The sequence below is a fragment of the Myxocyprinus asiaticus genome, chromosome 14, assembly GCF_019703515.2.
Source record: "Myxocyprinus asiaticus isolate MX2 ecotype Aquarium Trade chromosome 14, UBuf_Myxa_2, whole genome shotgun sequence".
NCBI classification, from domain to species: Eukaryota; Metazoa; Chordata; class Actinopteri; order Cypriniformes; family Catostomidae; genus Myxocyprinus; species Myxocyprinus asiaticus.
Window position 1 is genome coordinate 33,016,060 of NC_059357.1, and position 26,730 is coordinate 33,042,789.

Below are 26,730 nucleotides of genomic sequence, written 5' to 3' on the forward strand. Positions count from 1 at the left end.
GAATTGTGAAAAACTGAGTTTAAAAGCATTTGGCTAAGGTGTATGTAAACTTCTGACTTCAACTGCACACACACACACACACACACACACACACACACACACACACAGTATATATAATTTATAAATATTAACTTTGGCCCCCAAGCAATGTTGCTTGGTCCAATCAGGCCTGTGGCCCAAAATGAGTTTGACACCCCTGATCTAAACGGCCATCCGCGGCTCATCATGATGGCGCCGTGGATGGCTGCCTTGGTGTGGAGCGCTTCTATTGTTTTGTTATTTTTGTTTGTTTGTCCTGTGTTTAGTAATCTTTTTCAGTCAGTTTTACCAGAGACGAACTGCTGAACATTCGACAGCATACACCAGTCAATCTTTTCCCGGATTTTGAATATCCGGACGTTTTGGTTGACATTTTAGACGGAGGCGTGTTTAAACGCGCTATGAGACGCAGGCAAGGGAGATGAACAGGCACGCTGGTCAAACTCCATTGGCGGGGCTTTCGAACAATGCTGCCGAGCATTCATCTAGCGAATCTCCGCTCTCTCCCTAACAAAACGGACGAACTACATCTCCTCATCCGCACAAACAAGGACTTTTCAAACTCTGCTGCCTTGTGCTTCACAGAAACCTGGCTGAGTGAAGCCATTCCGGACAGCGTGTTACATCTGCCGGGCTTTCAGCTGTTCAGAGCGGATCGCATCGCGGAGTTATCAGGGAAAACGAGAGGCGGTGGAACATGCTTTTACATCAGTGAAAGTAGGTGTACAGATGTAACAACATTAAAGAAGATGTGCTGTCCTAATTTAGAAGTGCTCTTTATTAACTGTAAGCCTTTCTACTCGCCGCGGAAGTTTTCCTCGTTTATTTTGGTGAGTGTGTATATCACACCAAACGCGTGTTTGAATGCCGCGCTGCAACAGCTGGCTGATCAAATCACAGACATGGAACAACAATACCTGGACTCAGTTATTATTATTCTTGGGTATTTTAACAAAGCAAAGCTCACACGTGAACTGCCCAAATACAAACAGCACATTACATGCCCAACCAGAGACAGAAATATACTGGATTATTGCTACACAACAATAAAGGATGCATATCGCTCTGTTCCTAGAGCAGCTTTGGGACTATCTGATCACTGTCTGGTTCATTTTCTTCCAACCTACAGACAGAAATTAAAATCTGCTAAGCCTGTTTTAAGGACTGTAAAGATGGATCAACGAAGCAGAGCTGGAATTACAAGCCTGCTTTGACTGCACTGATTGGAGTGTTTTTGAGGCTGCAGACACCAATCTGGATGAGCTCACAGATCCTGTTACATCATATATCAGTTTTTTGTGAGGATATGTGCATTCCTACTAGGACTTATTTAACATTTAACAACGACAAACCATGGTTTACAGCAGAACTCAGGCAGCTTCGTCAGGCCAAAGAGGATGCATACAGAGTTTGGGATAAAGTCTTTTACAATCAGGCCAGGAACACACTGAATAAGGGAATCAGAGTGGCTAAAAGAAGATACTCTGAGAAGCTGAAAAACAAGTTTTCAGCTAACGACCCTGCATCAGTGTGGAGTGGCATGAAACAACTTTCGAATTACAGGACTCCTGCCCCCAACCCTGTGGTGGACCAACAACTGGCTGATGACCTGAATGTGTTCTACTATAGATTTGAAAGGCCCAATCTCACACCCCACACCCACTCTGACCTTCACTTCACACAAACACCAACACCTCCTGCAACCCCCCTCCTCCCCCCTCCTGCTACTCAACCTGCACTTAAGATCTGTGAAGATGATGTGAGCTGCGTCTTTCTACAACAAAGGACAAGGAAAGCACAGGGCCAAGATGGCGTTTCACCTGCATGTCTTAGATCCTGTGCTCACCAGCTGGCCCCCATCTTCACACAGATCTTCAATAGATCACTGGAGCAGTGTGAAGTCCCATGCTGCTTCAAACGTTCCACTATCATCCCCTCCCAAAGAAACCAAAAATCACAGGACTTAATGACTACAGACCTATTGCCCTGATGTCTGTGGTCATGAAATCATTTGAGAGACTGGTGTTGGCCCACCTGAAGAACATCACTGGACCCTTTCTAGATCCCCTTCAATTTGCTTATCGAGCAAACAGGTCTGTGGATGATGCAGTCAACATGGGATTGCATCATATCCTGCAACAACTGGACAGACCAGGGACATATGCAAGGATCCTTTTTGTGGACTTCAGTTCGGCTTTCAACACCATCATCCCAGCTATACTCCAGAATAAATTACACCAACTCTCTGTTCCCATGTCTATCTGTCAGTGGATTACCAGCTTTCTGATGGACAGGCAGCAGCTTGTGAGACGGGGAAACTCACTTCCAGCACCTGTACAATCAGCACTGGTGCACCCCAGGGATGTGTGCTCTTCCCACTACTCTTCTCTCTCTACACCAATGACTGCATTGCCAATGACCCCTCTGTCAAGCTCCTGAAGTTTGCAGATGACACCACTGTCATCGGCCTCATCCAAGATGACGATGAGTCTGCATACAGAAGGGAGGTTAAACAGCTGGCTGTCTGGTGCAGTCAAAACAACCTTGAGCTGACTTTAGACTTTAGAAGGAACACCCCAACACTGACCCCTCTCACCATTCTAAACAGCACTGTGGCAGCAGTGGAGTCATTCAGGTTCCTGGGCACTACCATCTCACAGGACCTGAAGTGGGAGATCAACATTGACTCCATTGTGAAAAAGGCCCAGCAGAGGTTGTACTACTTTTGCCAGCTGAGGAAATTCAACCTGCCACAGACACTGCTGATACAGTTCTACTCAGCAGTCACTGAGTCTGTCCTCTGCAATTCAATAACTGTCTGGTTTTTTCAGCTATGAAATCAGACATCAGAAGACTGCAAAGGACAGTTCAGACTGCTGAGAGGATTATTGGTTCCCCCCCTTTCAAGAACTATACTCTTCCAGAGTGAGGAAAAAGGCTGGAAAAATCACTCTGGACCCCACTCACCCTGCCCACTACCTTTTTGAGCTGTTGCCTTCTGGCCGACGCTTCAGAGCTCTGAGCACCAGAACCGTCAGGCACAGGAACAGTTTTTTTCCCTCAGGCTATCCATCTCATGAACAGTTAAATTGCCCCATTGAGCAATAACTATGTGCAATACACAGTTTAGTCTTTCTTATATTTATCCAACACATCCAACCTCTTCTGCCATTTCATTCCTCTGAGAAAAAAAAAACAACAACAAAAAAAACATTTGCACTGTACATAATAGATTGTATTAGATTTGCACTATCCATGTGTATGTGTGTCTGTACGTATGTGTATAATTAGTTTTATTTTTTATTTTTTATTATTATCTCTGTCTTGCTGCTGTTTTTGTATTGTTTTTGTATTGTTGTACACTGGAAGCTCCTGTCACCAAGACAAATTCCTTGTATGTGTAAGCATACTTGGCAATAAAGCTCATTCTGATTCTGATTCTGATTCGAAAGTCATTAATGTGACTATTTGAAATGAAATTATTTTTAGATCACACACGTTTTCAAGGCTTCCTGGTGCTTGTTGCCATTCTTGGAACAGGTATTAGATGAAGAGCAGGCATTCTGCATGTGTTCCCACAATTTCAGGTGTCCTGCTTTCCATTTGCATTTCGCCACATACAATGTAAGCCTACAGTACTTCTCATTGTTCCATGGTAATGTTCCCATTATATCCTGCAGCTTTACAATGAACACTTTAAACCAGAAGATAAAAATAGGTCCAAGGTGGCAAGTAAATGATCCAGGCTGGAATATCATGAGAAAACCATAAAATTTACATACAGTAGTGAGTATTTTTCAGTCTGGCTGGAACCCACAATTAACTATTCTGAAATAAAAGCTCATCAGACAATGTGCAGTTTGCTGGCCTCTGCGTTTGGAGGCAATCTTTAAAGCTTTTTTCTTGGTGGCTTGATCAGACCCTTTCCCCTGTTAGACAATGATAGCATTGGCTCTTCTCACTTCTCACTTTCACATAATCTTTTGAAGGAAGCTATTTTATGTTTATGGCTTTGAAACAAACAATTAACATATTGTGTTGTGACAAACAATGGCACTGATACAAGACTGACATTAATTGGGTAAATGAAGCAACAATACCATGACAGAGTTTAAAAACTCATAATTTTGTAATCACTGATGTAGAGAGTAAAACTTAAGGATTTGTTTACAAAACAGTCATACATAGTCTTGTCTGTGTGATATTCAAAGTGATCGAAATGATAGTGTTGGGTTCGAGTCCACCTTAGTTGAGTCCGAGTCTTTAAACAATCGAGTCCGAGTCCAAAAGCGGCCGAGTCGGAGTCGAGTAGGTTGAATCTGTTCAAGAATCTGAATTCAAATTGTAACCGTAAAATCAACATAAATATTTTAAGCTTATTTTAACCTTCACAACTAAGAAAAACAGTTTGTCAATATAAATGTAAAAAACAAATGATTAGTATCCTGCTGAACAAATTTCAAAGTGGTTTCAGAATGAAAGTATATGCTTTAGGTGTATAAAGACAAAACTGTCCTTCAACACACTTCTTATTGCATTCTGTTGACATTTCAATTATTTGTTGCTTTCCCCTCCACTCAAACATAGACTAAATAAAGTGAAAGCTGCATTAGTCATTACAACCAGAATTGTTATTATTTCGAATTTTAATTTAGTTTTTAATTCTACTTCATTTTCAATTTGTACATTCAATTTAGTTTAATTTTATCTAAAATTATGTATGAAATACATTTAATGTAATTAAATACAACAACATAAAATAAAAACAGAAAAGATCAGATAAAAAAATATTGATATACTACAGTACTACACTTCACACTTTTCAGTCCCCCTGCTGTGTTCAGGTGTAGCCTACTTCCCTAAAGTCCAGATCAAACTCACCTTGGGCTGACGTTTCTTACTTTTCACATTATATTTAGTATGGATAATAGGTGAATAGAGACTTCTCCCCTCACTTGTTTTCTTCATTGTATTTTCTGACTTTTTTGCTATTGAAACGCAAGTGCCAGCTTTACATGTAACACACAGAGGTTGCGCTACAAATATGTGACGGACTGAGTTGTACAATTTCCATCATGGTCTATTTCATCCGACATATTAGTTTAAATGTCTTTGATATGAAGTAAATTTGATTTTTTCTCGATATAGTCAACATTTTCAGTTAGAAATGACTTTGCGTAGTAAGTGTGAGTCTGATAAAACATGTTCTATTTAATAATTTGCAGAGTTGGGGTACGTACCTTTTAAAGTGCACTTACATTATTGATATTTCTGGATGAGAGCGGCAGAGCACGATCTCTTTCCCACACACACATACGTACTTTTAACTGAGCACGGGCACGCGGGCGAGAGAGTTAAAAAAGTATTTTGAAAGAGAGCTGCTGCTCTCAGCCAGAATAATCACACATAAGGACATATATGCGTGAAAACTGATGCACAGTATCAAATACACAGAATGTATGATAGTACTAACTGTAAAGAGCACATTAATATTAAGCGAATGCCAAATCCTGGACATTTAGAGGCAATTTTGAAATCCCGGCTGGATGCTTTTTTCAGGTCTGGGGAAAAGAGGACGTATGGTCACCCTATGTTACGCTATTTATTTATTTTTGTTTGTTTGTTTGTTTGTTTGTTTGTGTTTCATTGCATCACAAATGGCATGGACTCGGACGGACTCGTAAAAAAATTCCAAGTCCGAATTGACTCCGAGTCAAGTCTGAGTAAAAATGCCCGTGACAAGTCCAAGTCCATTAAAATTGGACTCGTGGCTTGGACTCGAGTATCCCAACTCTACTAAATTATTTTTATATAACAGGGTGATCTCTTGAGTAATCGTAGATTTTTATATGTAACACTTAAATGTACACTGTTGTGTTTGAATAGACCTTTTTATTGACGCAAACAATAACAAAGGATTTACGATACTATTACAAATGTCTGGTCCTGAAGTACGCTAGCTTCATTTTTAAAACCCAGAACTTTCAAAACAAAATGACTAGCACATACTTTTTACACAGGCAGAAAAAATCCGATTTTTTGGACGCTGTCACTCAACTCCGTTTAGGTTTGTGTAGTCTGAACAGGACAAAAACACATTAAATCCGATTTTTACAAGCCTCATCCAAACCACATTCGAAGGTGGTTTGAAATCCGATTATAATCTGATTTTTCTTAATGCGTCTCAGTCCGAATGGTCTGATCGGATTTCATGTGGGTTTTTTTGTCATTTGCTGTGAGCGACGGTTGTTATATGTCAGGTTTTGCAACGAGAAAACATACTGCGCTCCTAACGGCATAATTAATGCCTTCACAGGGCACTTCGAATTTAATACAATAATGATGGCCACACAGTAGGATCATTACAAACAGAATTTTCAATAAAAATGACTTCAAAAATTTGTTCAGCCTGTTTTATTACACATTTCAGCCCTACAAAACTCTCACAGTGGAAGGTAAACAGGGCATAGAGATCATCACTTCTGAATGAAACACACCCATATGTAATTTATATGTTACAGGGCACACTAAGCACTGCAAACCTCTTATAATAACACAGACATTGGCTTAACTTACCAAAAGAGATGTGCTAAGGTGCAGTTACCCATACCAGTTGTGAAAAACCACAATGGGTCCTCGTCTCACCGTCCGACCTTTTTATGCTTTAATATGGGACCAAAAGTCTTCAATACAGGATGTTTTGCTATCTGCTAAAATACAGAACGTCCCCGCTAAAACGGACAGCAACAACATTAGCAGCAACAAACATTGCATTTGCCACCTCTCCCATTTTTAAGCCATTGTCTGTGAAGAATGTTCATATTTGGATACTGCCTTCATGAAAAGCATAATCAATGGTAAAACATCCATCGCTGAAATCTCATGCATGGTGAATATACGCAAGTTTGCTGCATTACCATGACAACTAATGTGGATGTGACAGCAAAAGCGACTGTAGTCTGTACAGAAAAAATCTGATCTGGCAACATATAACTTGCAGTTTGAACAGTCACTCAAAAAAATCGGATTTGTGGAAAAATCTGATTTTTCCTGCAGTGTGAACAAAGCCTCTGAGGCAACAACTTTTCTTGAAGGACATCAAACGCTTTTCTGAAGTGACTTATCCAGACATGTACCATTATCTTGTTTATTAGAGAGGCGATGAAAGCATATCATAGTTAAGATGCTTACAATAATTTCCTTAGTGGAAGATTTGGGAATATTTGATTGCTCCCATTATAATCAATATAGCTGTTTACACCGCAAGCATGTGACTTGTGTAGCTTTATTTATTATAATGGGAGCGATCTATAAGGTAACTTTTGGATCCTGTAAAGAAATACTCTGACTTAATTAGCCAGCTAGACTCTACCTATCAAACTTAGAGTCAGTTGCCAAAAATTTTGTTTATTTACCAGATATAAAATGCGTGCTACATATCTTACAATTGTTAGTATGTATCCAGCCATCTTATGGCAAGCCGATTTTGCTTTTAATGCATCCAGTGTTACTCGTAATTGTATTTGAACTAGTAATATTTTAATTAAAGAGCTTTACAATATATTTTCTACTAGTAAGAATTCCAATTAGAGAGCTTTATAATGGATTTTTCACTAGTAAGAATTCCAATTACAGAGCTCTCTATTTGCATTTCTACTAGTAAGAATAAAATTGCAGAGCTCTGCAATGGCATTTCACTAGTAAAAGCTCCAATTAAAGAGCTCTGCAATTCAATTCTTACTAGTAAAAATTGGATTACAGAGCTCCCTCATTCAATTTTCACTGGTAAGAATTTCAGTTACAGAGCTCTACAACTGCATTCTTACTAATAAAAACTTGAATTCATTAGATGCAAAACAGAAGCGATTACACCCATTTCCCTCTCTAAATCCTGCCCGAGGCAGGCTACATTTCAAAATAAAGGCCATGTGTGACATGGTAAGATATTAGCATGAAATATTTTTACAGGCTTATTTAGCAAACATGTTGATTGCATTCACATAGTGTCAGAATTATCGAGAATATTGGGATAAAATGTTTTTCTGCGTATTATTTTTTCATTTACCCGGGCATTGTTTTTCCTTCATTCACAAGTTGTACCTAATGTATGAAATACCTGACAAAAATATAATTTTATAAATTTGTAAAGATTTTAATCTTTTTAATAAATGTATAATAATGATAATATAATATATAATCATATATAATCATATACTTATTGTATATTCATAAAATATTTAAGAATGTAATTGCAGAGCTCTATAATTGAATTGCAGAGCTCTGCAAGTGCATACTTACTAGTAATAATTGCAGTTACAGAGCTCTGCAATTGCATTCTTACTAGTAAGAATGTATTTGCACAGCTCTCTAATTCAAATACAGAAATCTGCAATTAAACATCTTTAATGTGATTTTTAATGTGAAATTAGAGAGCTCTCTATTTGGAATTCTTACTAGTAAAAATTCAGTTAGAGAGCTCTCTAATTGGAATTCTTACTAGTAAAAATTCAGTTGTAGAGCTCTCTAATTGGAATTCTTACTAGTACAAATTCAGTTGTAGAGCTCTCTAATTGGAATTCTTACTAGCAATAATTCAATTGTAGAGTTCTGTAATTAAAAATAGTAAGCAGTGTAATGGCAAGTAGAGAGCAGGTCAGTCAAGAGCAGAGAGCCAGTCCTAACAGTGGGCATTTACTGTCTTAAGTCTTAAGAGAAGCAGCACCAAAACTGCTTCTGGCAGGGGGTCGGAATGAGGGTGGAAAATGATCATGTTTTCAAAAATATATGATTGTTTTTTGTGCAAAAAAACTTTACTTATATTATATATGAACCTCAAGGAACATATTAAAATAATAAAAAAGACATGTCATGACACTTTTAAAAGGCTAAAATGAGACCAAATTTATGAAAAACAAATAAAAATATTATTTTAAAATTAATATTCTCATAATGTAACTAGTTAGAAGGTCCCCTATATAATTAACAACATTAGCTGAGAGATAATTTCTTTCATATTAAAATGGACATTATAACTGAAAAAAACCCACATGAGTCTACACTCTTAGAAGAAAAGGTTCCATATAGAACCCTAAAGAGTTCTTTCGCTCGCTTCAAATTTGGAACCCCTAAAAAGTTCTATACAGAACCCTTTTTAAGGGGTCCATCAAAAGAACTAAAGGGTTCTTTGAGCCAGGTGAAAAGGTTCCCAAAATGCAACTGTAACATATGGTTTTTGTTTGTTTCATTTTAAATGTATTTATTTTTTTTATTACCAGAAGAACGTTTAATGGATATGCAAACTGAATAGTTCAAATATATCATAATATATCACTAAGAAAGTGAAGTAACCATATAAATGACATTTAAGTATTATTAAGTAAAGCATTTTTAATAGTTTGTATTTACAACAACACAAGCAATAATTAACACAATTCATAATGCAATAGTTATGAGAATTGACTTAATAAATCCACAAGTTTATAATAATAAGCTAAAAGTTAATTAGTAGTAATATTTTTAATATAAAAATCATAAACATTAAAGGAATAGTTCACGCAAAAATGAAAATACCCTGATGCCATCCCAGATGTGTATGATTGTCTTTCTTCAGCAGAACACAAATTAAGATTTTAAGAAGAAGATATAGCTCTGTCTAGTCCTTATAATAGAAGTATATGGGTGCTAGCACTTTGACGGTCCAAAAGTCATATTTAGGCAGCATAAAAGTAATCCATATGACTCATCGATCAATAAATGTCTTTTGAAGCGAATAACAAGTCGATAATTAAAATGATTTTAACTTTACATTTTCATTTTTGGGTGAACCATTCCTTTAAATTATTAAACATTAACTATAAGTCAACATTATAACCATTAGTAAGATTAAAAAACTAAAAGGAAAACACTAAGTAAAAAAAAAAGAAAAGAAAAGAAAAAAAAATGAAAAGCTGTTAAACAATTTTAGCACTGGGGTAGATACAGAATCATTTTGTTACCACTGGGGGGTCTTCCTACAGCATGGTTATAATGAAACACACTGAGTGAGGTCTATTGGATACTTTTGGATGACTTCACTTCAGCCATCTCCATGTCATCAATTTGATACAAACTCTCTGCACTCTCTGAGGGGTCTGGACACCATATGAAAGATCAGGATAAGGATGGATGTGCTGATCCCTGTAACTATGTGAAACATTTAATAGACCTGCTGTCAGTATGCAGAGTAAATAAAAACAAAGAAATTGCTATCTCTCTAAATTACATTTTAAAACTTACATGAATAGGAGTGTTGTGTTTTATCTGTATGAAGATGGTCAAACTAGTAATGCTGCACACCAGAGCCACTGCAAACAGAAATTAACCATTATTTATTATCATAAAAATGCAATGCAAAATAATGAGAAATGATAGAAAAATATGTACCTTTTATGACATTGTTTATGTCATTGTTTTGAAGTCAAATGTCCCCTTTGACTTTCACTTCTCTTGGCTCTGATGATGTTGGTGGTCAGGACTTCAGAAGTGCTATGAATTGAAGGTCTTGCTAAAAACCCATGTTCAATTAATATGGCATCTTCAATAAAAAAAATACATAATTATCATATTTTTGTAGGCTACATGACAATAAAACTACAAACACCAAATACTCACAAGTTGAGATATTGAAACATTTCCATCACTTCCTCTCTCTGACTTTGTATATTTGACACATTCACACTCTTGTAATCTTTGAAAAATTACTTACATCCTGATGGAGAATATCGCAGGCCTGTACGACATTGATTCTTTGTGCTTGTTGAAATAAACGTGTAAGTCACAAATGACAAGAGGTTAGGTCAAAATAAATAAAAATAACCAAATTTATCAACAAATTAATTAATTTATCTTACTTACCAGGCTAAAGTAGCCCTTAAATTGCTCTATGTAGATAGGACAAAAAGATAACCAGCGCTACTAGCTCAAGTTGTTTGCTGTTTATGATAAACGCAATTTTTTGCATATTTGTTGAATTATGAGTCAAGAATAGACTATACAATAGACTGTATATTAATACTACAATAACCTGTCGTCTAAAAGAGAAAGGACATTGGATCTGATCATCTGTCATTTATCCTTTTCTAATCAAACCCAGAGCTGTAGAAGTACATTGTAAAAGTTTATTTTTTCTGCAGTATGAAATGCAAATGCAAAGTAATGTAGTGTAGTGTTCAAAACTATTTATAAACAACATTTTTAATAATGTAATTTTAGCATAAACATAAATTGCATACATACATACTCATATTAAGCAATTGTCAACCCAAAGAACCCTTGTGTGCAAAAAGGGTTCTTTTTTCTGTAAATGTTTGTAAATAGAACTTTTTTGGCATAAAGTTTTCTTTGGAGCTATGTAAAGAAACCTAGGGTTCCCTATCTGTCACTCACTCGATGTTGGTGTCGATGTAGTGACACTAGGGGTCACTCTTGGGAGCCCGAGACACCTCTGGTCTTTGATAAAAGGCCAATGAAAATTGGCGAGTGGTATTTGCATGCCACTCCCCCGAACATACGGGTATAAAAGGAGCTGGTATGCAACCACTCATTCAGATTTTCTCTTCGGAGCCGAACGGTCATGCTCGCTGAGCTGAATACTACTGTTCATTCACCTGCTGGATCTGACGGTGCATTTCAGTGGCTCCTGCAAGTCCGCCAAGGCGCTAAAGGAACTGCACGAGGGTAGTTCCGCCCCGGGATTGATGCAGAAACTGCGCTCGACGACCGACCTTGCTCTCCGAGCGACGGAGGTCATGGCGCGGTCTCTCGGGCGGACGATGGCCACACTAGTGGTCCAAGAGCGCCACCTTTGGCTCAACCTGGTCGAGATGGGTGAGGCCGACAGGACACGATTCCTTGCTGCCCCCATTTCCCAGGCGGGCCTATTCGGCGACACCGTCGAGGACTTTGCCCAGCAGTTCTCGATGGTAGAGCAGTAGATGGATGCTAGCCGGCTTATCCTGCCCCGGCGTGGCTCAAGATCCCGCACCCCATCTACTCATCGCCGAGGGCGTCCCCCTGCAGTGACTGCACCGGCTCCGCCGCAGCCCACCCCTCCGGCCCGGCCCCGGCGTGGAGCCCACCGCAGGAAGCCGACGCCACCCGTCTCACAGCCGGCACCGAAGAACCCACGGAGGTCTTCGAAGCGCCCCTGAGACGGGCGACCCAGGGACAACGAAACCCGCTGCTCTGGAGCTGGTAAGCAGATCTTCATCTTTTTGTTACCTTTTGCATTTAATTGCGCTGCATGCCCAAGTGGCTGCAGTACTCAAGAGCTCCACAAGAGTGGTTTCCTTGTTCCCTGGGTCACATATCCGGTGTGTACGGCTGGCATCACGACCACCGTCCACCACTCCATTTGGCAGGTTGGCACTCCAGCGGCGGTCTCCCGGCCTGAGCGCCCAGCTGTGGCACAAATCTGCCCCTGATGTGACAGTCTCCACGGGTCATGAGGACAGGCCTCTTCCTCCCCCGTCCCAGGCTGTTCCGGGGGTGGTCACAAGGAGCCAAGTAAGTGCTTCGATGTCCTCGGACTCAGCACGGCCACGATGTGGTGTGGCACCTCGAGCTCCGCCCCGCCGCGAGGCCCCACCCGCCGGTACATCCGATGACGTTGTCCCTTTGGTCCCCCTCGCGCGGAACTCGGACGTATGGCTTGCGCTTTCCAGTCCGTCACGAGGGCTGGTCCGGACCGTCCGACTCGGCTGCACGATTCACTTCGCCGGGCATCCGCCCAGGTCCAGCGGTGTCCACTTCACCTTGGTGAAAGACGGAAATGATGCTACCTTGCGCGGAGATCGTTACCCTCCTACGGAAGGACGCGATAGAACCTGTCCCTCCAGCCGAGATGAAGAAGGGGTTTTACAGCCCCTACTTCATTGTACCGAAAAAAGGCGGTGGGTTGCGGCCAATCTTGGACCTGCGAGTACTGAACCGGGCCTTACACAGACTCCCGTTCAAGATGCTGACGCAAAGACGCATTCTAGCGAGCGTCCGGCATCAAGATTAGTTCGCGGCGGTAGACCCGAAGGATGCGTACTTTCACGTCTCGATCCTTCCTCGACACAGACCCTTCCTGCGGTTCGCGTTCGAGGGTCAGGCGTATCGGTACAAAGTCCTCCCTTTCGGCCTGTCCCTGTCTCCTCGCGCCTTTACGAAGATCGCAGAGGCTGCCTTTGCCCCGTTAAGGGAGGTGGGCATTCGCATTCTCAACTATCTCGACGACTGGCTAATCCTAGCTCACTCTCGAGACGGGTTATGCGCACACAGGGACCTGGTGCTCTCACACCTCAGCCGAATAGGGCTTCGGGTCAGCTGGGAAAAGAGCAAGCTCCTCCCGGTTCAGAGCATCTCTTTTCTCAGTTTGGAGTTGGACTCAGTCTCCTTGACGGCGCACCTTACGAACGAGCGCGCCCAGTCGGTGCTGGCCTGTTTGAAGGCGTTCAAACAGAAAACAGCGGTTCCACTGAAACATTTTCAGAGGCTCCTGGGGCATATGGCATCCTCGGCGGTGGCCACCCCGCTCGGGTTGATGCATATGAGGCCGCTTCAGCACTGGCTCCAGACTCGAGTCCCGAGACGGGCATGGCGCCACGGGACACACCGCGTGGCCATTACGTCGGTCTGTCACCGTCTTTTCAGCCCTTGGACCGACCTCTCGTTTCCACGAGCAGGTGTTCCGCTAGAATTGGTCTCCAGGCGCGTCGTGGTCATGACAGACGCCTCCAAAACGGGCTGGGGTGCTGTTGGCAACGGGCACGCAGCCGCTGGCCTCTAGACGGGTCCGCGGCTGCGTTGGCACATCAACTGCCTCGAGTTACTGGCAATTCTGCTCGCCCTGCGGAGGTTCCGGCTGTTGATCCAGGGCAAGCACGTGCTAGTTCGGACAGAAAGCACGGCAGCGGTAGCATATGTCAACCGCCAAGGCGGTCTGCGCTCTCGCTGTATGTCATAACTCGCCCGCCGTCTCCTCCAACGGAGTTAGCAGCATTGCAGCAAAGTTGCTGCAAGCCACTCACATCCCGGGCAACCTCAACACTCCAGCGGACGCGCCGTAACAACAGGTTACCCTCAAGGGAGAGTGGAGACTCCACCTTCAGGTGGTCCAGCTGATTTGGAGTCGATTCTGTCAGGCACAGGTGCACCTGTTCGCCTCCCAAGAATCCTCCCACTGCCCGCTCTGGTACGCCCTCACCGAGGCCTTCCTCGGCTGGCGCGCTGGCACACAGCTGGTCCCCTGGCATTCGCAAATATGCGTTTTCCCCAGTGAGCCTGCTCGCACAGACCCTGTGCAAGGTCAGGGAGGACGAGGAGAAGGTCGTCCTGGTAAGCACCCTACTGGCCCGCCCAGACGTGGTGCTCGGACCTCACGCTCCTCGTGACAGCTCCCCCCGGGCAAATTCCCCTGAGGAAGGCCCTTCTTTCTCAGGGAAGGGGCACCATCCGGCACCCGCGCCCAGACCTCTGGAATCTCCATGTCTGGCCCCTGGACAGGACGCGGAAGACCTAAGCTGTCTCCCACCTGCGGTGGTAGACACGTTCACTCAGGCTAGGGCTTCCTCTACGAGGCGCCTGTATGCCTTTAAGTGGCGTCTGTTCGCTAAGTGGTGTTCTTCCCATCAGGAAGACCCCCAGAGGTGCGCAGTCAGATCAGTGCTTTCCTTCCTGCAAGAGAGGTTGGAAGGGAGGCTGTCCCCTTCCACCTTGAAGGTGTACATTGCTGCCATAGCAGCACACCATGACGCAGTCGACGGTAAGTCCTTAGGGAAGCATGATCTGATCATCAGGTTCATAAGAGGCGCCAGGAGGCTGAATCCCTCCAGGCCACGCCTTGTTCCCTCATCGGACCTCTGTAGTTTCTCAGGGTCTACAGAGAGCCCCCTTTGAGTTTTGAAGTCAGCCGGGCTTAAGGCACTCTCCTTGAAGACTGCCCTCCTGACTGCGCTCACTTCCATCAAGAGGGTAGGTGACCTGCAAGCGTTCTCTGTCAGCGAAACATGCCTGGAGTTCGGTCCGGGCTATTCTCACGTGATCCTGAGACCCCCGACCGGGCTATGTGCCCAAGGTTCCCACCACTCCTTTTAGGGACCAGGTGGTGAACCTGCAAGCGCTGCCCCAGGAGGAGGCAGACCCAGCCCTGTCGTTGCTGTGTCCGGTGCGCGCTTTACGCATCTATTTGGATCGCACGCAGAGCTTTAGAATCTCTGAGCAGCTCTTTGTCTGCTTTGGTGCACAGCGGAAAGGAAGCACTGTCTCCAAGCAGAGGATCGCCCACTGGCTCATTGACGCCATAACTATGGCATGTCTCGCCCAAAACATGCCGCCCCCGGTAGGGCTACGAGCCCATTCTACCCGTGGTGTAGCGGTTTCTTGGGCCCTGGCCAGAGGTGCCTCTCTAACAGACATTTGCAGAGCAGCGGGCTGGGCAACACCCAACACCTTTGCAAGGTTCTACAACCTCCGGGTGGAACCGGTTTCGTCCCAGGTAGTGGCACGCAACATAAGCGGATAAGCCCGGGATAGCCGGCCGGGTGTATCGCTTGCACATAGCGCCTTCCACCTCCTTTTGAGCTGAAGACATGCGCTGTTAATTCCCAGTAGTGTTCACAAAAGTTGTTCCCTGGTTGACTTCCTCCGAGACCTGTGGCAGTCGAGTTTTCGGAGAGACTCGCTGCCGGCCCAGTACACGCGCTAACTAAGAGCCCTGTTATGGGGTTGGTGCTCCGCATGTGGCGGTTCCCTGTAAGGCTAACCCCATGCGATCTATATCTTCCGCTAGTTCGTTTCCCTACTGGCAAACTGTGTCTTCCTTGGGCAGAGCCCCTCAGTCTCCATGTTGTAGTAACTCCTCCCCCATTGGGCAGGATCTACCTTGAAGGCTCTCCACATGGTTGGAAAGACCATGTGATGTATTCTTCCACTTATATATCCCCCCCTCTCTTGGGGCGAGGTGTGGTCTCCGCGGTGTCCTCCCCTTGGGATGGACACCCCCCGACTAGACCTGGCGGCCCAGTCAGATAATCCCCCTTCTTTTTAGGGAGTGGAAAAAGAGAAGGGGAAAGAGGCCATGACTGCGTTAAGCCTGTCTCTATCTCTGGGTAGTCGACTTGTCCCCAAAAAGGGCCATTTGACACTCATAACTGTGTTGGGGGAGGTTACGTGTCGACCTGGTGCGCTGGCTATGAGGCACACAGCAAGTCTGCCCACCACACACCGCCAGTTCACGTAACACAGTTCAGCCTTGTGGCGTTTTGTATAGGGACCCCTAGTGTCACTATATCGACACCAACGTCGAGTGAGTGACAGATAGGGAACGTCGTGGTTACTGGTGTAACCTCTGTTCCCTGATGGAAGGAACGAGACGTTGGTCCCTCCTGCCACAACGCTGAACTGGCCGGACCTTATATCGGCTCCTCAGCGTAAAACCTGAATGAGTGGTTGCATACCAGCTCCTTTTATAATTATAATTATATTTATTTATCACACATTATACATTTGCACATATACAGTGAAATTCTTTTTTTCACATATCCTAGCTAAGCTGGGGTCAGAGTGCAGGGTCAGCCATGATACGGCGCCCCTGGAGCAGATAGGGTCAAGGGCCTTGCTCAAGGGCCCAACAGTGGCATCTTGGCAGTGCTGGGGCTTGAACCCCCGATCTTCTGATCAGTAACCCAGAGCCTTAACCGCTGAGCCACCACTGCCCCTTATACCTGTATGTTCGGGGGAGTGGCATGCAAATACCACTCGCCAATTTTCATTGGCCTTTTATCAAAGACCAGAGGTGTCTCGGGCTCCCAAATGTGACCCCTAGTGTCACTACATCGACACCAACGTCTCGTTCCCTCCATCAGGGAACGGAGGTTACACCAGTAACCACGACGTTCTATATAGAACCCCAAAGAACCTTTTTTTTCCTAAGAGTGTATATCAAATCAAGGGCTTGTGAATTGGAATCGAATCTAATCAAGAAATCTGCATCAATACCCAGCCCTAGACACAATCCCTTTCTTTGTCAGAGAAAGAACTTTTTAATGGCATATTTCGGTATATATGATATCCAGATGGGACTAATAAATGGCATTCCTTTTATGGCTGAAATTTAATTATCATCAATCCTCAACAAGTATGAAATATAACTGAAATTGATGTTACAGTGTAATTTTAACATGTTTTTCACTCATTTCCTGAATTGTGTGTGTGTGTGCTGTCACAATTGTTCAAGAACTTCTGAATCTTGAAACGGCAAAGGATTCGTAAACATTTGTATATCTCTAAAGTAGTGAAAACGTAAAAGATACATTGATATTGTAAGTTTCAGTGTCTATGCAAGCGTACAAAATTATATGTGTGATTGAGGCACAGTTTACATACAAATAAATACTTATGAGATCACTTTATATATGAATTTTGATTAGGCTACAACAATAAAGACATAGAATATGCTGGTATAATACAGTATATGGTCAGATTTGACTCCATATCTGTGTGATATTCTGCGTTGTGCATTATGGACCACCGCATACTGAATTGAAGCCATCATACAGGAGATATAACCTATTTGAGCTCTTCTCCTCCTAGGGACCGTATGTGAAGTAAACGAGACCAAAAATACCGTGGCACTGCTGAGGTGCAAAAGATGTTGCAGTTTCAAAACAAATGAGTTTGGAGATTGACAAGTCTTGGACCTTTCATCTTTTTATAGTCTCTGTTGAGAAGCTCTTTGAGCAACTACACATGAAGTCTTTCAGCATCTTTGTGTGTTATACCTCTATGCCAAAGTACTGTTCTGAATTAAAATACACAGGTTCCCAGTGAGGTGTAAGGTAAAGTTAATTTATCATCATGTGGCAGCCTTGCAGTCTATTTTGGTGTAGTCGATGGTCTAATTGTTCTCTGTCTTTCTGGCCAGATCAATAATACCAACAGATCATTATTGTTTAATTTCATATGTTGCAATAATGGCTAAGACATAGAATGACAGATCTATTAGAGCAAGTGAGTTGCTTGCAAATACACTATGAACATGTTGTGTTGACAAATGTCTAGCAGTGTTTTAGCATGTATAAATCATTCATTAGAAATGAGGGAGTAGGGCGAATGTATTGCAGAAATGATAACAGATTTTTAAGGTGTCATATTGAAGGAGTTATAATTCATTTAATGCTGGTTTTAGTCCCATTACTACTGCCAGCTCTGTTCACCTACACCCACAGTATGATGTATGTGTGGATGGTTCATGGTTAACTCTTAATAGACTTTCTCTGAGGCTAGTGCCTGATGCTGACTGGTCATTAATGGTCTGTCATCCAACCAGAAGAAATTTTGAACCTTTGAAATATTCATGATCTGTATTACGATGGAGGCAGAATTAAGCCATTCCCTCTTAAAAGGCCATTAGTAAGAGATCTGGGCAGGGTTGCACCAGCTGTGCGTAAAGTCTCACTTAAGTTGAGATGTAAAGTTCACACTAAGGGCTTAGTAACTACTAATTAGTTTGTAACTAATTCAGTGTTCTTAAGGCAAGACTTAACTAGTAGGTCGTAAGCTCTCTGTAAAGTAATGTGTAGTCGCATAATATGACATTTACTTGTGTTGATCCAATAAACAGCCTTCAAATTTGTACACAGAAGTGTTAAAAAGCCGTGAATTTCAATTTGATCTTGTTCAAACCATGTTTGCTCGTAACTGTCTTAACTGTCAGCTGTAATAAATTATATCTCCATTGAAATACGATACATAATAAAACAAGATTTCATTAATGATATATTTAGCTTATGTAAATAACAATATTCAATAACTGTATCTAAAATGAATAAGGATAATAAATAAATACTAATACAACAGGCTGGAAAAATAGACATTTATTAATTTTAATATCTATTTCATATATGTTGAAACTTGACACTGGGATGTGTACACAGGAAAGTGGACTGTTAGATCGGTTTCATGCTGAAGAAGTAAGTTTTTTACATAATGTTTTCTCCCATAAATGTAAATGAGTGTAAATGCCAACATCATCATATAAGTAGAAAGGACTGATGCCTGTCACGCGAAACATGAGCTCATTGATGTCAGTAAATATCAGTCTGATTTTCTATTTCATCTTTTACTCCTGGTCGGAGGCTTCCATAAATATTTAGTTCATACGTGGGGTTACGTTCTACCTAAGTTTAATGGTGCAACGCTCAAATATTTAGTAGTGCGTAAATTGTGACATGAGCAAATGTGACATGAAAACTGCAATTGCTGAAGCAGCCACTTTATTTATTGGTGCTTTTTTGCAGCTTTCAAAAAGTGTCAACTCATGTGCTTCGGTCCTCCGGTCTTTTGCAAATGCAACGCTCCATCAGTTGACCTTCTGCGAAATTAAAACCGCACTCAAACAAGCTTCTAAGTGTAGTTGGTTATGTAGGCCTAATACAAACATTAAAATGCATTATGCACTATAGTAAGTGTTTTGGAACAGGGTGAAAACCAGGATACTTGACTATTTCAGATAAACCCACTCCTAAATGCCACCTAAAAAACCTGTTGGTCTGACTTTTTGGTAAAATAGGAAGCTCTTGGCCAAAAAGAGCTGCAAACTGGACAAACTTTATACTGATTGTCAAAAGTCTGGCTACCTAAAACTAATGCACTACCCAATATTACAGTGGCTCCAAAAAGGCTTTCAACCACTTTTGTGCTCATCATGTTACCATGCATTTGATCTGTGCACTTGCATAAAAAAGCTAAAAAATAATAAAATAAATAATAAGTGCATAACAAATTAAGTATACAGTATAACGACAATTACATATATATATATATATATATATATATATATATATATATATATATATATATATATAAAGAATATTACAAATTGATAGTGCCTATCTTTTTTTTATGGCCATAAGCCAGTGATTACACCACCACAGAAAACCATAGAGATCAGTATGGGATGTAAATATACTGTATGTTTGAAGAAGTTACTTTGTAAGCAAACGATACAAAAAAAAAAATGTGAGTGTACTAGATGGCGCCGAGTATGGCTGCTGCGTTGCAAACTTCAACCCAATATTGCAGTTTTTTGTTTGTTTTGTCTACAATTCTTATGTTTTTTGTCTTGGATGTTGTCTGCCTTATTGTCTACGATAGACAAACACTTTTGGACATTGGTTCTGCAATAGCACACCGAAAACCTGACTTTAAATACCTCAATGCCAACCTGCTGTTTACAAGCACGACAGTGGAGCCCTTTGTCTGGGCAGCCTCTCGTCAGACTAAGACGTCGCGCAAATCGACCCCCACTACCCAGTATTCTACTGGCAAATGTTCAGTCACTAGACAACAAGCTCTGTGAGCTGAGAGCTCGGATCTCTTTCCAACGAGAGACGAGGGACTGCTGCATTATCTGCCTTACAGAAACTTGGATGTCTGCGGAAATTCCAGACTCAGCCATTGAACCCGTGGGTTCTCCATGCACCAAGCGGACAGAGAGAAAGCCCTCTCAGGTAAAAGCAGAGGTGGTGGTGTATGTTTTATGATCAACAAATCCTGGTGCGATCAGAGGAACGTACATTCTATCAAGTCTTTCTGCTCTCCTGATCTGGAATTTCTCATGCTTCTTTGTCGACCATTCTGGCTACCGAGGGAATTCACAGCGGTCATTATCACAGCTGTGTACATCCCGACACAGACCGGGCACTCAAGGAACTGTATAGGATTATAAGTGAGCAGGAAACCGTGCACCCTGAGACCACGTTCATTGTGACCGGGGACTTTAACAAAGCCAACTTCAAGTCAATAGCACCGAAATACACACGAGGGGACCGGGTTTTGGACCATTGTTACTCTCCCTTCCGGGATGGCTACAAATTCCTCCCCCACCAACCATTTGGCAAATCGGACCACTCTTCCATTCTGCTTCTGCCATTCTTTTCAGGCAGAAACTGAAACAGGAAGCACCCACCCTCAGAATGATCCAGTGCTGGTCGGACCAATCAGATTCTATGCTGCAAGACTGTTTTGATCACACGGACTGGGAGATGTACCGGTCCGCCTCTGATGACGACATCGAGATCTACGCTGATAGCGTAACGTGTTTCATCAGGAAGTGCATAGATGATGTTGTGCCGACCAAAACAATACGGATCTACCCCAACCAGAAACCGTGGATTAATAGCGATGTTTATGCTGCACTTAATGCGCGGACCTCCGCTTTTAATTCTGGGAACACAGAGCATAAACAAACCAGTTATGCCCTCAAAACTATCAGAGCAGCCAAACGCCAGTACCGGGACAAGATTGAAAGACAGTTCAACACTACCGAATCTAGAAGCATGTGGCAGGGAATTAATATCACCATGGACTTCAAAGGGAATAAAAACTCCGCCGTGAACACTGCTGCCTCTCTCCCAGATGAGCTTAATAATTTTATGCTCGTTTAGAGGGAAATAACACTGCCCTCGTGGAGAGAGCTCCCGTGGCCGAAGCTACAGAGGTTAGTTCACTCTCCGTCTCTGTAGCGGATATAACCCAATCCTTCCGACGGGTGAATATCCATAAAGCCGCGGGTCCAGACGGCATTCCGGGCCACGTCATCAGAGCATGCACGAACCAACTGGCTGGTGTATTTACAGACATTTTCAACCTTTCTCTCTCCTTGTCTGTGGTCCCCACATGCTTTAAAACATCCACCATTGTGCCTGTATCAAAGCAATCCAAAATCACTTGCTTAAATGACTGGCGTACTGTGGATCTGACCCCCATCATCAGCAAATGCTTTGAGAGGCTAATCAGAGATTACATCTGCTCTGTGCTGCCCTCACTGGACTCACTGCAGTTTGCTTACTGCAACAACCGCTCCACTGATGATGCCATTGCATCTACACTACACACTGATCTCTCCCACCTGGAATAAAGGAACACATATGTGAGAATGCTGTTTGTAGACTACAGCTCAGCATTCAACACCATAGTGCCCTCCAAGCTTGATGTGAAACTCCGGGCTCTGGGCTTAAACAGCTTGCTGTGCAGCTGAATCCTGGACTTCATGCCAGGTGGTTAGAATGGGCAGCAACATCTCCTCATCACTGACCCTCAACACTGGAGCCCCGCAGGGCTGTGTTCTCAGCCCACTCCTGTATTCCCTGTACACACATGACTCCAATGCCATCAAGTTTGCTGATGATACAGCGGTGGTAGGTCTGATCACAGACAATGATGAAACAGCCTACAGAGAGGAGGTGCACACTCTGACATGCTGTTGTCAGGAGCACAACCTCTCCCTCAATGTCAGTAAGACCAAGGAACTTGTGGTGGACTTCAGGAGAAAAGACAGAGAACACAGCCCCATCACCATCAATGGAGCACCGGTGAAGAGAATCCACAGCTTAAAGTTCCTCTGTGTCCGCATCACTGAGGAACTCACATGGTCTGTCCACACTGAGTCCATTGTGAAGAAGGCTCACCAAAGTTTGGAATGAACCATCACATCCTCACACGGTTCTACACCAGCACTCTAGAGAGCATCCTGACTGGCTGCATCATCCTGTAAGGCAACAGCACTGCCCTCAACCGCAAAGCCCTGCAAAGGGTGGTGCAAACTGCCAGACACATCATTCGAGGTGAGCTTCCCTCCCTCCAGGACATCTATACCAGGCGATGTGTGAAAAAAGCTTGGAGGATCATCATAGACTCCAGCCACCCGAGCCATGGGCTGCTCTCACTGCTACCATCAGGCAGGCAGTATCGCAGCATCAGGACCCGCATCAGCCGACTCCATGATCAGCTTCTTCCTCCAAGCAATCAGACTTTTGAACTCTTGATCTCTCAAGATCAATATACATCAGCACTACACTTTATTAATCTCACATTGGACTGTCATAAATTATATTCTTTCTTAACAACACACTGGCAACTGACTATCAGCCAACAGCCTGAATGTCAATACAACACAATACAACCTACTGTATATTTTATATATACAATTTTTTTAATGTATACAGTGTATTCTATATTGTGTGTATGTGTATTGTATATTGTGTGTATTGTATACTGTATATTATTATTTGTATGTTGTGTTGTGTGTAATTATGTGTATATTAGATATGTAAATTGTGTTGTGTAAATCTGATGTTTATTGTAGATTGGTATATGTCTCATCACTGTCATGACTGCTGTGTTGCTCGGAACTGCACCCAAGACTTTCACCCACTGTTGCACTTGTGTATATGGTTGAGTGACAGTAAAGTGATTTGATTTGATTTTATATATCTTACACAACCATGTATTACTCTGCTTAATGCAAGAGTAGTCTATTGATTACTTATTCAATACAAACACGAGAAAAACATTTACCCATGGAAACCACGAGATTCATAGAAAGCACACTGCAACAGATATAAATGGCATGCCACATATACAAGTCTGATCAACTCTTATTGAGCATATATGACAATGCAAAGAAAACATTAAAGCAGATGTTGAGGGCCGTTCAGAATGAATGAATAATTGCAATGCAGCAAAACAAATGGAACAGAATGCAGGTGTCTTGAGAAAGGTTGAAGTTCCATTAACATGGCATAAAACACCTACAGGCGCAACAGTCAAAGGCCTCCATCTAGCGCATGTTTATATAGAAGACTAATTAAAAAAACAGTGCAGACAAATGCAATGGTGGAAAGGCCCCTAAAGTCTGGTTTATACTTTGGAAGAAGCCAAACTTTTTTCTCCTGGACAAACTAATGCACCTTAGGTGAATGAAGCCACTGTTTATACTACGTGCGACGTCATTTTAAAATTATTTAGTTTAGGGTGACGTCACGGTGTTTAACGTTCTGTTCCAGCCACAAGTAAAGCCAATATTTCAGGTTTTTCTCTCTGTGGACCACTGCTTTTAGTGCTGTGCCACTTCTTTGCTTTATTAAACTTGTCATGGCCCCTTTGACTTTTAAAAACTCAAATCTCTCCACTCATATGTCATGGCTGCGCTGTCTTTGTAGAGTTTGTGTTGCGAATCATGTAAAAAAGTATACTTCCACACAATTTTTGAGAGACGGGCTTCAAAGTTATCCATTGTAATGACAGGTAACAACTCCTCAGCTGGCACGTGCAATTGTAAATAAAAAGTGTCATGTCTAAACCACACCCATAAATAGTTTTAACCAATCATCAACACTTTTCGACCAGCCGAATTCTCTTGGGCCAAGAATTTCAGAGATGTGTGCGAACAGGAGAAATCTCACCAAATGAACACCTTGGCAGAACAAAAACATCACTGCATTTCGTCATCATTTGTAGGCAAACTAAGCAGAGCCTGTTCGCCCAGTAACAATAAATTAGCCTTAAAACTGCATTGATAGCACTTACAAAAATTGTGTAGTCCAGCCAAACTCCAGAGTAAACTATGAAGCCCCTGATGCTTGCCTCATCCCTCAGAAGACCTGGGTTCAGGATATTGTTGAACGGACTGGGCTCATTAAGTGTCAGCGATGGCAAGAATCTGAACTCAGACAGGAAATGAGCCTCACTGTCTAAATCGCTGTGTATGTCCCTGCAGCTTTGTCATAGTGATTGATGCTTTCCAATTTAAATACCAATCAAATCAGCACATGCACCAACATTACTGTCCAATCCTCTGTCTCATCCTAAGGCAGTTTAATTAGCACAATGAGACTTAGATTCAACTATATAGAGAAACCAACATAACAGCCCAGTTAGTAATTGCATATGCTAGTTTGAACAAGACTTTAGCTAATGCAGTATGAGTCTCTGAGCATATTGCATTAGATTAGATTAGATTAGATTAGATTAGATTAGATTAGATTAGATTAGATTTAGCCTTTATTGTCTCCCTTAGGAGACATTTGTTTTGGGCATTTGAGAGAACACAGTCAACTTATAATCTATATTATCTAAATATGCCCAGGTTAAACTTAATACCCTGAGACTGAGTCATTCAATTTCTATAGTGGGTGCTATAGACAGAGTGGACAGTATGTTTGAAAGAATAAGCCGAAAGCAACCTGAATAAGCCATCACACATTAATTGACTAAATACTACCACACAAATGAGTGCATTAAAGTGTGAATCACAAAAAGCCTTAATAAATCCTGGGATTTTATATGTACAGAATTGTTAGACAGGTCAAGTGAACTAAAGAGCATAAATACACAGAGCACACACTAGGGGAAAACATGGACTTTATTCCCACCCTTGCTCAAACAGCATCAGGAGGGCGTTTAGTATATCATATCGATCGAGCATCTAAACTGACCTTTTCATAAGACTTTAGAAAGGCATTTGTGATGTTCAAGATGCTGGTCTTGAATTCTTACAAGTTCTAAATTGAAGCAAAAGTTCAGGAGTACAAGATGAAAAGAATATGGTATAAGACACTGTGGCTTGCAACAATCAAAGCTGTCAGAACTTTTCAAAAATCCTCATAAGGTTGCATCAGAATAGTGTATAATGGTAGCAATTGTATATGTACTGTATATGCTGCAACATAGAGCACTGCAAAGTCAGTCAAAGTCACTTTCCCATGATCTGTTCCAAAAGTTAATGAGCTGCCAATGAAAGCAACAATTTAGGGCATCTTAGATGTGCTCCAGAGGCTGTTACAAAAAGGTCGGCAACTTTATTCTTCCTTTTAAGATAATTCATTTTAGCCAAATTCTAAGGCAGCATCACATGTGTCATTTCCAATAAAGGCAATTCCAGAATGTATTGAAATAAGAAATAAAATAAATCCAAGATGGTGGACAAGGCAAGAGAAATGTTGATTATAAATAAACTTATATTTCATTCAGTACTAAAAAAGTATCAAACAAATAGTTCAGTGTAATTAGATATGTATTGTTTTACACAATATTTGTGTGTGCTTATTAATAAGTTTCCCCTGCTGAGCATTTTTTGTGTGGTGCATGCCAAATCAGTCACTTATAAGGTTCCATGACATTTCGGATGCTGCCTTTGGATGCAGCTGCCTATGTAGGCAGTAGGCAGTGAGGTAGCATGGTTTTGGAACATAGTGGGTCTGTTCCAAAACCAAGAGGCCTCATGCCTAAGAAGGCAGCTGCTTTCTATGGCAGCATCCTACCTAATTGAAATGGAGCCTCATCAATGACAAATTTGGAACGCTCTACATAGGCAGCAACTCTATGCACAATTCAAATAGCGCTCCACACGAACTCCAGGGCAGCCTTGACACGCAATTGATTTCAATACAGGTGATGAAAGAGGAACCACACAATACCAGAGACTGTACAGAATGAGATGGGTAACTGGTATAGGCCTACTAATGAATGGGACAAACCGTAACACTGAATATGGTGTCTCTAGGAATGGAAGTCCTGCCTTACAGTTAAAAAGCCAATCACTTTTTGACAAAGACATCACCTGTGAGTCTTCATCGAGAATGCGTGTGCGCATTAGCTGGACCAGCCTGAAAAATAGTGTGATGAAGAAGCCCAATTTATGATACGATTGTTAACAGATTTATTGTTGATTCAAAATATGTTATTTGCTCTTAATCTTGACCAACCGTTTGAGATTTCGTCTTTCCCCATTCAAGTAGATATGAGCTGTACATGTATTCATAGAAAATAGTGTCCCACGGGGTAGTTGGAGGGGTTACAAACATGAATGCCAAGTGACCTGGCTTGCCT

The 26,730-nt window shown here is 42.2% G+C and overlaps 2 protein-coding genes across 3 annotated transcripts in view; one reads left to right on the forward strand and one right to left on the reverse strand.

The window, feature by feature from the left end:
* LOC127451454 (heparan sulfate glucosamine 3-O-sulfotransferase 2-like) overlaps positions 1 to 26,730 on the forward strand; it is a 65,175-nt gene that overhangs the window by 16,786 nt on the left and 21,659 nt on the right. The window lies entirely within an intron of this gene.
* Positions 9,960 to 26,730, reverse strand: part of LOC127451453 (ubiquitin carboxyl-terminal hydrolase 31-like) — a 220,067-nt gene continuing 203,296 nt past the window's right edge. Inside the window, exons 1-4 of one of the 2 annotated variants that reach the window (XR_007899110.1) lie at positions 10,784 to 10,848; positions 10,462 to 10,612; positions 10,315 to 10,382; positions 9,961 to 10,221 (exon numbers count right to left, since the gene is read on the reverse strand). The gene's annotated coding sequence lies outside the window, so the exon portion shown is untranslated. Of the gene's footprint in view, positions 10,222 to 10,314; positions 10,383 to 10,461; positions 10,613 to 10,783; positions 10,849 to 26,730 lie in introns of those variants that run through there. The other variant, XR_007899109.1, reaches the window with a different exon arrangement.